Genomic DNA, 13,403 nt, shown 5'->3' with positions numbered 1-13,403 from the left:
TGGAGCAGGAGGCAGCCCACACTGGGGAGGCGGGGCGTGCAGCAGCTAAGCGCTAGGCTTAAAGAAAAATAAATGAATTAAAAAAACAGAGCGCGGTGTCCCTGAAGCAGGCACCGCGCTTTGAATTAAAGTAAATAACACCCAACCAGTCACAGCTGCCAGGCTCGGGGCTAGCGATGGCTCACACACTCGAAGATTGACTGGGCCCTAGCTCCTGAATCGCAAAAGAGAGGCTAGAGAGCAAATACCTCCCCCCACCCAACCCTCCCGTCTCCGTAGTTGTGCGTGATGCATTGTCGGCCTAGTAAGAACACGCCGCATGTGCTCTGGTTTCTGGTGTTTCACAAGGTGCAGAATCTCTCGCTCGCTATTCGTTCAAGGAATTTAAATAGAAGCCAAGGCGGGTCGCCCGAGTGAGCTGGAGACGCGTGACTAAAGCACCAAACAGGACAGGCAAAGGCGACTGAAAAAACAAGAATTGGCCGCGCGGCCGTGAAAGCAAAAATAATCGCGATCAAAGTGAAAGTGATTGCGATCACGAGGACGGGACGCGCTGTGTGGCAAGCACGCGAGTGGTGCATGCGCAGCAGTGATTGGCGACTGCGCGAGTGCACGCTCGTGTGCAAGCAAGCTTTAGGCCACAGGCAGCACTTTGAAAATCCCACATACAAAATGTCTCTCCGAGCCAGCGCATGCACTGGGCTCAGCGAGACCTAAAAACGTAGCAGGTATTTAAGGCTGTGCCCGGGGAGTTTCTTTCTCTTTGTCCCTTCAGACCACAGCAGGGCTACAGAAGCGTCGTCGATGGATAGAGAAGTGTCCGGTTGGCGGCTGGCTTGTGTGGCAAGCTGGGTTTGAGGGGGCCGTGGCGTAGCGTGTCGCCCTCCTAAAGGGCTTTTTAGGTCTCTCCTGTCTATCGCGTAAGCGATCACTCAGCGAGACTTATGTAGGGGCTTCAGAAAATGCTCCCAACGGCTTCCCAGGCGGATCGGGTGGCGGTTACGCGCACAACCACGCGCATTCCATTTGCCACCAGCCACTTCCTGCGCGTGCGCCGCCTCACGCCTTCAGAGAGATTTAGTAAGGGGCACAAGACCTTAGGAATGCGGTTTATGGCCAGTGCATGTGAGGCATTCAAGCGCGAAGCTGGGATCTGGCATCGGACTTGAAAGCAGCAGACTGCTTTCGCCAGCGCGCGCTCGGCCTCACTTCCTGCATCCCCTCTTACAACAATTAACTTTCGTTATAACTCACACCCCATATGCTCATTCCCTCCCACCCTTCCTTTGATGTCCGCTTTTCTTGTTGTTTACAAACCACACCACACACTGCTGCACGCCACACACTGCTGCACGCCACACACTGCTGCACGCCACACACTGCTGCTCACACTGCTGCATTACACACTGCTGCACGCCGCACACTGCTGCACACCGCACACTGCTGCATGCCTCACACTGCTACACGAAACACTGCTGCACGCCACACACAGCTGCACGCCACACACTGCTGCACGCCGCACACTGCTGCACGCCGCACACTGCTGCACGCCGCACACTGCTGCACGCCGCACACTGCTGCACGCCACACACTGCTGCACGCCACACACTGCTGCACGCCACACACTGCTGCACGCCACACACTGCTGCACGCCACACACAGCACACTGCTGCACACAGCACACTGCTGCACGCCGCACACTGCTGCACGCCACACACTGCTGCACGCCACACACTGCTGCCCTCCACACACTGCTGCACGGCACACACTGCTGCACGGCACACACTGCTGCACGCCACACACTGCTGCACGCCACACACTGCTGCACGCCACACACTGCTGCATGCCGCACACTGCTGCACGCCGCACACTGCTGCATGCTGCTGCACGCCACACAGTGCTGCATGCCTCACACTGCTGCACGCCACACAGTGCTGCACGCCGCACACTGCTGCACGCCGCACACTGCTGCATGCCGCACACTGCTGCACGCCGCACACTGCTGCACGCCGCACACTGCTGCACGCCACACACTGCTGCACGCCACACACTGCTGCATGCTGCATGCCGCTGCACGCCACACACTGCTGCATGCCACACTGCTGCACGCCACACACAGCACACTGCTGCACGCAGCACACTGCTGCACGCCACACACTGCTGCACGCCACACACTGCTGCACGCCACACACTGCTGCACGCCACACACTGCTGCACGCCACACACTGCTGCACGCCACACACTGCTGCACGCCGCACACTGCTGCACACCACACACTGCTGCATGCTGCACGACACTGCTGCACGCAGCACACTGCTGCATGCCGCTGCACGCCACACAGTGCTGCATGCCTCACACTGCTGCATGCCACACAGTGCTGCACGCCGCACACTGCTGCACGCCGCACACTGCTGCACGCCACACACTGCTGCACGCCACACACTGCTTTTATGCGTGTTTATTCTACTGACATTGTAAATGACAATGCCTTTTATTTGTTTTAAAACCAAAACATAAATAAAAGGCATTGTAATTTTACAATGCCAATAGCTCAAACTCTTATAAATGCGAGACCTATTGCATTGCAAATGCTTGTTAGTACTTTTATGTAAAATTGGGACGCGGCTCTAGAGGGTGCCTCTTCCTGTATTCGCATAATGGGCGTTTTAATCATACATGGGGACTGCACGGAGTTCGCTGTGCAGGGACTACAGGTATGCCTTTAAGATACAAAATATAATAGTTGTTAAGAACCGCTCAGGTAGGGGGGAATGGTTAGTGTGGCCTGGGACAGCGACGTTCTTCTACTGAGATTATTGTATCGAGAGAGGTACATGAGGCCGTTATCTGTGCCTTTGTTGCTGTCCTGATGGGTGGAGATCGCGCCCGCGTGTAGGGGGCGTGGCTTCGCGGTATGGGTTTCGATTCCGACAGCTGCAATGTCTTTTGTTGCTGTCCCGATTTGTGGAGAGCGCGTCCGTGTGTAGGGGGCGTGGCTTCGCGGTATGGGTTTCGATTCCAACAGTAGGTTTACTGAACGTGGCAGTGTTTTAGGAGTGATATTTTGGAGTACTGTGTGTAGGGTGACAAACTGGCATGGTTGCAAATTCAGGACGGTGAATGTAAAAATTCAGGACAAAGGTTCAAAATTCAGCACAAAAAATCAGGACTGAAGGTCAAAATTCAGGGCAAAAATTCAAGACAAAAGGTAAGTTTTACAGACACATCAGAGGAGGTCGCGCAATATTACATAAGTAAATAGACAACCAACACAAGTACAAGTCAAAAATAGTTTATATTAGGTTGAGACAATCGTGCATTTCATGTTTTTTTGGTAGGCATTCCGCTTTGATCAACTCTGCAGGTCTTTTTGTGGTATTTCATATGATCATGATATATTTTTATGGTTACTGCACTGGGTTGTCCAGTCTGATATTTTGTTTACAGTTCATAGTCCTGAGCAGGCATGTTTGGTGAGAGAAGTGGTCAGGAAGATCTGCTCGGGTGGACTTAGTTACTAGCATCTCATATCTGAGTGCCATTGTGAGATGTAAAGCAGCATGCATAGAATATAGCTAATTGGGACCGCTAGTGGTGGACTAGAGTGCAGTTCTCCAAGTGGCCAGCCAGAAGAAACTGGGTTTCTGGTGCAGTACCCCCCATCTGCCCCTCCCCACATTTTGCCTGGCTTTTGATGCTGGTGTACTGGGGCTCTGCTGTCCAGGTTCCCAGTACCTGTGCTCTTTCCCTACAGTCATGGCTTAAGGTCAATAACAGCTATAAACTACCTTCCCTTTTTGTTCACAGTTGAACATACTTGTGTCCGCCTGCTCTAAGTCATCACTTGATGAGTGCAGTCTACGGTAGTGCACAGATGCTGTACAGCACCTGCACCCAGATGCACATGGAGGCCCTCCTTGAGAAGCAAAGAAATGATCATTTTAAGTTCTAAAACAGTCAACCTATCTTGCCGCACCCACACCACCTCTCACCTCAAGGAACCACACTGGCTCTCAATCAACAAACGAACCTGATTCAAACTGCTCACACACATACACAAAGCACTTCACAAAACCAGTTCTGCATACCTGAATATCAACACACACTTCTACACACCTCCCAGAAACCTCCACTCAGCCAGACTCTCACTAGCAAGCCGGAGGCCTTGCCTTCTCCCATGCAACCCCCAAAGCACGGAACAACCTCCCTTTCCACGTCGGAGCCTCCTATTCAATTCACGTGTCCTGCAAGAAGCTGAAAACCTGGCTCTTAAATGTCTTTGCTGTTTTTTCTTTACATACTGGTATCTGTAGTTCACCATTCATAATAGAAAATAAATCACAAATATCAGATTTAAATGAAAACATGTATAAATGGATTGTTTACTTGTTTGCCCTGGTTTATCTTGAGTAGTCCCTTTGGTTTTCACTGTGGTTTTAAATCTATATCTGGCCACATGAAGAGGACTGGACTGGGACAGAAAAGAGGCCCAGGCATCAAGAATAAAAGTGGCTCCCATCAGCGAAGCAGATAGCCAAAAAACAGAGGTCCATATTTACAAAGTGGGACAGTTTTGATCTTCTGAAGAAACATCAGAAGAACAACATGCCCACCAGACATTAAAACAGGCCAAAAAGCAGACAAAAACACTGACCTGTCAGGCCAGCCCTTCTCCACTGCCAGATTGCCCTAGTTTGACCCTGCGCGCCAATCAATGCCAGTCAGTCAGAATGGTTCAGCAAAAAGTGTGCGGCTAGGAGAGTGCTGACCTAGCCCACCCTGATTGAAGTCAGCCAATGGAGAGTTAGTGTCTCTTCCTACTTGCGAGTGTGGGGCGCCAGGGGGATGGCTGGTGGGGCATTATTGCCGCACCTTTTCTGTAGTAATAGTGACATTCTTGAAATACACTCAAGTAGCACTCACAATAAGCAATACTGCTGCCTGCAGCAGTCCTTTCATGCAACATGTATGACTGTATGGCCTTTCACAATCATAAGGGCAATCATGAAGGCACATTTTTCTTTGACGAACAGGTGATCTATTAAAGTTCTGGTGCTGAACTGTGGGACATTCTCAAATTCAGCATTGCAAAGAGGTCTGTGAACTCTGAAAGTAGAAGATGCCAAAGACTGTAGGAAATGGACTTCCAATACTCATTTTAATAGCTGCATTTATTGCCTTTTATGCTTTGTTTGACATGCTGTATTGCTTTAACAAAGTTTGGTTTTGGAATATATACGTTTATACAGCAGCATGCCAAGAAAAAAAATCTTCTGTCAGCTGGGCTGTTTTCAACCTGTCACTTTAAACATCCAGGAAGTTTGTGAAAAGCCGATTTGAAATTACTTTCACTGAACAAACTCTTCCTTAAACTTCCCTCTTGGGCACGGCCCAAGGTGTATTAGGGGCATACTAATGTACAAAACACAAGGAAGCGGTGTGATGTACCTAACACACCTCTTACAACCGACATGTGCCTGTTTTATCATTTCAAAATGCTTCTACAGCTCGCGCTGTTTCATAAATGTTGCTAAAATATTCCCCTCTTTTTTTATTAATTTGTTTTTCACTTATCCGCTTAATTTTAAAATGTTTCTTTACCCATTTTCAACAGGATTTATAAAGAAGGGCTTTTCTTTTTATTCAACTGGATTTTCAATTGACACCAGCCACTAAACAAAAGAAAAATGCCATGCCTTCGGCTGGGGCAGGAGGAGACACAGCAAATGCGTCACTGCAGAGAGGCCCAGTATCATTCTGTATGTGCTAATTGGGCCGACATACAGAATGACAATGGGCCGATAGTAATCTGTGTCAGGTTGGCGAGGGGGGGGGGGGGCTGCAGGCCACTGATCACTGCAGGAGCGCGAGCTGGCCCTGCAGTGGTTTACAGAACTCTAAGGCTGCTTGCGGGGGGGGGGGGGGGGCGTCCAGATCACTCCGATGTCCCAGATTACGGACAAAAGGCGCCCGTAAAGTAAAGGAATTCCTCACGGACAACGGACAAGAGGCCCAAATAACGGGCGGTCCGTGAAATTTACGGACGGTTGGTCACCCTAACTGTGTGTCGCGCTGTTTGACGCTAACAGTTTTAATTACTGTTGGTTGCGTGGGGCGGCCTGGGCCAGGGCATGCGCTTCGGTAATCGCGCAGCAATCAGACTCGCTGTAAAGAGTTGGTATTACATTTCCTTTGGGAGGCAGTGCGCTGGTCAGGTTGTTGGACACCGCGCCCGGGTGGCATTGTGTGATTGTTACATCTAAACGGGTATTATAACTTTACATTTCAAGATCTTCTGCTGACTATATCTTCCATCAATAACACCTCGCAGTGTTTTTAGAGATGCGGTGGGCAGAAAAGCCCGCCCAAGTATCTGAACAGGTTCGCATTCCACGGTCATTTACAGTTGTCAAACTTTCGGGCTTATTTCAACCCAGTTACTGTATGCCGGTGGAAAGGCAGACCTACAATTCAACACTTTCACGTCCTACTTGTGTCCTGGTAAAGAATCAGGGCCGGTGGCAGAACTCAGTGTCGTCCTTTTAATCAATGTACCTTGCTTCAACGTGTAAACGCGGCCTCGCAATTGGAGCTTTTAATTCTAATGGCCAAGTGACAGGTTAGCGGGGAGGGTCTCTAGGTTCTGGCCCACAAAAGGACACGGGTCACCCTTGCCTCGTGCAATATGTGGGTGCCTTGCAGAGGTACTCTGGCATAGACTGCGGGACGCCAGATCTGTGGTAATAAAGTAGACGTTGAGGCAAAATTACACAGAGACGGCTGGACCTAATGTGTGGTAGGTTGCTGAACATGTTTAATCGGGGCAGTAAAGTGTGGCAGTTTTTTCGGTGTGTCGATTCCATGCGGGGGGATAATTTATGTGTACAAAAAGACAAAGCTCCGTGGTAAATCTTCTCCATCTCCCCACAGCGCTGCAGGGAGTTACCTTTGTAATCTATGGCGATACATGGTTAATAGAATACAGCATCTAGAAAGGCACTATTGGTATACCTTGAGTGCCATAAAATATTTTGGACTTTTATCAAACACAGCTGTAAAGGTTCAGTCATAATTTATTTTTGCATTAATACATTGGGCCATGTCTGGATACACGAGTAACAGTCTTCTAAACAGGCTTGGTTTTCACTTCTCATTCCTGGTGGGGTACTTACATTCAAAGGCTAGAAGGCCAGGCGGATTTGATTTATGGCCGCTGTTATTAAGGCAGGGAGAAAGCGGGCCCATACTTGAGAGAATTCTTTCTTTTGTTAGAGATCTTGCCCACAAAGGTAAACGGATCACCTCTCCCTTGTGCTATACAGGTAGGTGCCTTGCAAATAGGCTTTACTAGAGCCGCATAATTCATGAATGGCAGTCGGAAGGCACTAAATACTGTACTTCCCTTGATCACAACGCTTCACGGCTATTTCCCAAAGGTTTGGGTGCTGTTACGTGGAAGGTTTATCGGATTACGTTGTCGTAACGTAAAGTATTTGCAACAAACATATTGTTAATTTGGGCAACAATTTAAAATCTTAGACATTTTTCGTAATCTGGAAAGTGTGCATCTTTTTGTTCATTATGTTCAGTAATGGCTGTTTCCGTCACCGGACCGGGTGAATTCGTAAGGGTGAATTAGTGGATTAATGCATCCATGTCGGGGTCCCGTGTTTCACCTCTTGGTCACAGGTTCAATTCCCGGTGAGGACACTTAGCCCTTCATCTTTGTGCAGGCAGGCAAATAAGCACAATTCAGTTGGTCGATAAGCATCTGTTATTCAACACTTAGACGCCCCGTTTGGGGGGAGAAAATGCACGGTACAAGGGCAAGTCATGCTTTGTGGCAGTAATATGGATGGGCTGGATGCAGACGTCATTTGCCTACCCGTTCATCTTTGTGTAGATAGGCAAATCAGCACAATTCAGTTGGTCGATAAGCATCTGTTATTCAGCACCTAGATGCCCCTTTTGGGGAGAGAAAAGGCACGGTGCAAGTGCAAATCATGCTTTGGGGCAGTAGTACAGATGGGCTGGTGCAGACGTCATGTGCCTTCACATTAGTGGCAGTTCACGTAGCATTTGTCATCCATCTGTCCAAATACAAAGATATATCCGTCTTAGCTCTAATTAGTTACCTATGGTGCGAAGTCAACAACTGGTTGGTGGCACATGGAGATTCCTGTATTACAGTGCGGCCCATTAAACTCAGCACTATAGCCGCAAGCTGACTGTTGCATCACACCTGTAACACAGTATCACAACCCACACCCATAGCGGCGATGGTGGGCTTTGCACGGGCGCACTGCCAGCATCACTTAGGCGACAAGGGGACAACGTCGTAAGGGGCTGCTCATCGCTTGAATTTCTCCCCAGGGTCTACGGTCCAATTCTTGTGCAGTACATAGTCTCTGGCAGGTAGCAAAGAGGTAAACTGCATTTTATAACTCATCCCAATTTCATGTAGAGATTTATTGTTAACGTAGTCTGTGGGGAACAGTTGAAATGCAATCAATTGTAGAATAGCTTTATGCATTGCCAAATATCTATTTGCAGAATTTCTCCTTCCCTTTCAGGCGTCAGCAGTCTTGTGTGAGGCTGCTGGTTTACTCTGCACTTAACAGGGAGCGGGCATGGGTAAAAAAAATGCCCATCACGATTCCAAATAGCGATTTCCTTAAAACATAATCCACATGCTATGTGATGTTTTGGGTCAGTAGTCCTTGGTAAGAGCGGATGGTGTCAGGCACATTTAACATGTAGTGGAATTTAAAACAGAAATACATTTCAAATTATCGTCCCAATAATTTGTATAAACGAAATACATTTCAAATTCTGATCCAATAATTTGTAGAGATTTACTGGGCGTTGCTTATTTGCCAAATATTTATATTCTAAGTTTCTCTTTTCTAGTCAAAAGCACCAGTCCTGGAAGGTCTGGTGGGGTGCCCAAATTAGCATGGAGTGGGTTTTTAGAAGGAACTGCAAAGGGAAAACGCATCTCTTTAACTGGGCGCTCTATTGGTGGCATATTCCACAGGCAATGGTAATTTCTAACATCACTCATATTTAGCGTGGCTTAACTGTCCAAGTATTTATAGGCACACTACCGTTTCTGGTGGGGTGCAATAGAATTAACATGGAGTGTGTTTTCAGTAGGAAATGCATAGGAAAAAAACATCCCGTTAACGGGGGCAATTTATTGGTATATATTACGCAGGCAATGGTAATCACTAAAATCACTCGCTTTCCAAAAAAAAATAATAATAATAATTTGGCACAGTATTTAAAGGCAAAGTAAGGGTCTTTCCCGTGCTGTCTTATATTAGCTATACATTCTGATCGATAAGGGCTTCTGCTGGCATATAGTACATTTAACATGGAATAAGCCTCAGGAATAGAATGCATTTTAAAGCAACCAACCCCTAATAACGGGTTGTGAGTTATTTCTGCAATTAGGATCAGACACGGGGTATGGCGAACAAATCCATCTGCAATATGGGATCTGTTTTTAATAATAGAAAGTAATGGAATGCACACCATCTACTCAATCCTGATTCCAATGTTAGTCAAAAAGTCTTCAAAGAATGCGTGCGTTACTGGTAAAGTGCCTTGCCCTGGTGGCACTAAGTATACATGGAATAAGCGGGGCGTCGTTACGCCCCAAACCAGTCGCACAGCTGCATACACAAGTCCACAATGTTTCAATATGATCCGTGTTTCATCAAATATTCATTCAATTATCTGCTCCAGTTCAACTCCACTTAATCCACACTTGTAGAACCATGCTAATTTTCCAGGTTTCCTGTATTTACGATGAGACCATCCGGACTTCTGTCACAAATACGACAAACACATAATTCATCCCAGGCATGTTCTTTATTGAAACCCAATGCATTTCGGACTCTGCGAGTCCTTCGTCAGGGGTAAACTACAAATAAAGCATATTTGTAATTAATAATCAACTCCTACATATTGACATAATTACTGCTGTTTGACAATGTTGCTGCTAACAATGATAATTTCTTTGAAAATTAGTGTACTTAAATGTGCAACCCAAATGAAATCAACGAACATCCCCTTCACTTTGATTCCCCCATAACCACCCCCTTCTACATTGTGCCTTGAAACCTCTTGGCTGACTGTAGTCTTATTCCATATATTTGTAAAAAACCTTTTGTTTAAAAAAGGCAGCCACTCGCATTTAAACGCATATAAATGACCCCTCTATATAGCGCACTATTGCTGAACTCCCAGTTGTTTACTTTCATAATAAATTCCTCCCCTCCTCATTGAAGCATTTCGCCCGTAAAATCCCTTCCTCTCTTTTCCCATTTCAAGCCCTCGAGCCTAATGTTGATCAGCAAAGTGCTCACGTACCGCCCGTAAAATCCCTTTCTCTCTTTTCCCATTTCAAACCCTCAAGCCTGATGCTAATCAGCAAAGTGCTCACGTACCTGCCCGGAGATGTTTTACAAACTCGTAATCCTCATCTCGAAGGAAAAAATGTTACCCCGCCTGAAGTAACGCTCGGTTTTTAAACCTTGCGTGTGATTTAAAGTCCCTCCCTAATAGGCGCGTGTGCTAATTACACACCTGATCAGAGCCATTACCGCTTCACAATTCACAAAGACTGCAATCCCCACAATACTTAGCTGTTCTACATTGCAATACCTGTCACAGCTTTGGTGTGTATGAAAAATATACATTACAAAGTGAAACCATCCTCAAATAATAAACGTGCATGAATAATGCACCTAACTCAGTGCTCCTAACTCTGTTTGTTGCAGCAACTGCTTAACATTTGTCCCCTGCTTGAAAAAAAGAACAGGATGTATACGCCATTGTGTGGATCAAGCTTCCATGTCCTTTGATCTTGTTCACCACTCCTCGTGTGGGTGCAAACCATAAGGCGCGCAATGATTCATGGTTAATGATAGAAAGTAATGGAATGCACACCATCTACTCAATCCTGATTCCAATGTTAGTCAAAAAGTCTTCAAAGAATGCGTGCGTTACTGGTAAAGTGCCTTGCCCTGGTGGCACTAAGTATACATGGAATAAGCGGGGCGTCGTTACGCCCCAAACCAGTCGCACAGCTGCATACACAAGTCCACAATGTTTCAATATGATCCGTGTTTCATCAAATATTCATTCAATTATCTGCTCCAGTTCAACTCCACTTAATCCACACTTGTAGAACCATGCTAATTTTCCAGGTTTCCTGTATTTACGATGAGACCATCCGGACTTCTGTCACAAATACGACAAACACATAATTCATCCCAGGCATGTTCTTTATTGAAACCCAATGCATTTCGGACTCTGCGAGTCCTTCGTCAGGGGTAAACTACAAATAAAGCATATTTGTAATTAATAATCAACTCCTACATATTGACATAATTACTGCTGTTTGACAATGTTGCTGCTAACAATGATAATTTCTTTGAAAATTAGTGTACTTAAATGTGCAACCCAAATGAAATCAACGAACATCCCCTTCACTTTGATTCCCCCATAACCACCCCCTTCTACATTGTGCCTTGAAACCTCTTGGCTGACTGTAGTCTTATTCCATATATTTGTAAAAAACCTTTTGTTTAAAAAAGGCAGCCACTCGCATTTAAACGCATATAAATGACCCCTCTATATAGCGCACTATTATCATTGTTAGCAGCAACATTGTCAAACAGCAGTAATTATGTCAATATGTAGGAGTTGATTATTAATTACAAATATGCTTTATTTGTAGTTTACCCCTGACGAAGGACTCGCAGAGTCCGAAATGCATTGGGTTTCAATAAAGAACATGCCTGGGATGAATTATGTGTTTGTCGTATTTGTGACAGAAGTCCGGATGGTCTCATCGTAAATACAGGAAACCTGGAAAATTAGCATGGTTCTACAAGTGTGGATTAAGTGGAGTTGAACTGGAGCAGATAATTGAATGAATATTTGATGAAACACGGATCATATTGAAACATTGTGGACTTGTGTATGCAGCTGTGCGACTGGTTTGGGGCGTAACGACGCCCCGCTTATTCCATCTGTTTTTAATAGCCAAAAATCTATAGACGCAGATATTTTTCATTTCATTTTTGTGTTTTTGCAAAGGCATTATGGAACACTTCGTATGTTTGTGGCGCTTTTACCACTAGTGGGGAGATTGCACTGCTTTCAGCCCAGATGGTAGTTCTTTACCTATATGGGGTATGTTATCGGTAACAGGTTGCTTACAGGTGCGAGCTGCCATAAATATGGGTGGTCTATACATATCTTGCTTCAGTTCCAGTGCAACTGTCTAGCTTTGCTGGGGTTGCTAATGTTCATACGCTCAGTCCGAAGTGTCCAGTAGGAGAATAGGATCTGCACTTATGTTGCCCCCACTTTTTTTCTGATGTTTACACTGGTTTCTGGCTATAGTCTGGCTGGATCCCTGCTAATCAGGGCCCCAGCCTCTCTGTTCTCTCTAAACAACTTGGAGTGCATATTAGATGCACTAGTGATTGGATACTGTGGTACCTTCTGAGCCCCTAGTATATGGTACCTTAGGTACCAAGGGCATAGGTACTTCACAGGCCTACCAGGGGTTGAAGCATGTATTATGCCACCCCTGGGAAGCAGACTAAATCTGACACCATAGGCCTGCTACTGCAGCCTGGGTGAGGTAGTGTTAGCACTCCTCACTGAGGTATACGTTCCCTATATCTCACCTTAGACACACATTTAAACCTATCAGTCACCCCTAAGGCAGGCCTTAACAATCCTGACGGCAGGGTGCTTGGTTTCCATGTGAGGGGGTGCCTCTGCCTGAGCAGGGCCCCTCTGCAGCTCTCAGAGTCTATTCTTTGTATCTGTTTGTGGATGTGGTTAAACCATATACTCTTAAGTGCATTATAACATAGAGGTAAATGCTAGCTTTGGGATGGCTGCATCAAAACATGTCGTGTTTGGTGTCAAACGCTTTGGAAACATATCCCCACACCAGTAACTGGTGTGGGAGTATGATCCCACCCTTCTAGAGGGATAGACATGTACCTACTGTGGAAACACAGTAGAATCCTGAAAGAGCCCTGGCATCACAAAATGGATGCCACCAGCACAGACACTGGGCTGCCCTCCTGCTGCTGACCGAAACTCACAGTGGAGGAGGCCCAACAATAGGCATCCTGTCACAGGGAGGTGTCACCACCTTCCAGACAGGATTTAGTGTATTGGGGCTGGGTGGGTACACTCCTAGAGTGCTTTGAAGTCCTGCACTGGGGGAGCAGTAGGCTCCTCTGTGCATATGCCAGCTCAAACCGGTTCAGGGGCTACCTGCCCCTGCTCTGGCGTGAAACTGGACAAAGGGAAGTGGGTGTAGCCACCCACTCTCCTGACCCTCCCATAGGAGTGGTCATAGAGCT

At 46.7% G+C, this 13,403-nt stretch overlaps 1 long non-coding RNA gene across 1 annotated transcript; it reads right to left on the bottom strand.

Moving 5' to 3' along the window:
- Positions 1-7,507: 7,507 nt before the first annotated feature.
- On the bottom strand, positions 7,508-11,639 carry LOC146871687 (uncharacterized). The gene is made up of 2 exons (XR_014981032.1): positions 10,455-11,639; positions 7,508-9,928 (listed from the first exon to the last, which is right to left on the bottom strand). It is a non-coding gene; the product is annotated as an uncharacterized LOC146871687 (long non-coding RNA).
- Between the last annotated feature and the right edge of the window lie 1,764 nt (positions 11,640-13,403).

This window comes from Triturus cristatus, chromosome 1_1 (genome assembly GCF_964204655.1).
Source record: "Triturus cristatus chromosome 1_1, aTriCri1.1, whole genome shotgun sequence".
NCBI lineage: Eukaryota > Metazoa > Chordata > Amphibia > Caudata > Salamandridae > Triturus > Triturus cristatus.
The sequence above is the reverse complement of the archived record's forward strand: the minus strand, read 5'-3'. Positions and strand labels throughout refer to the sequence as shown.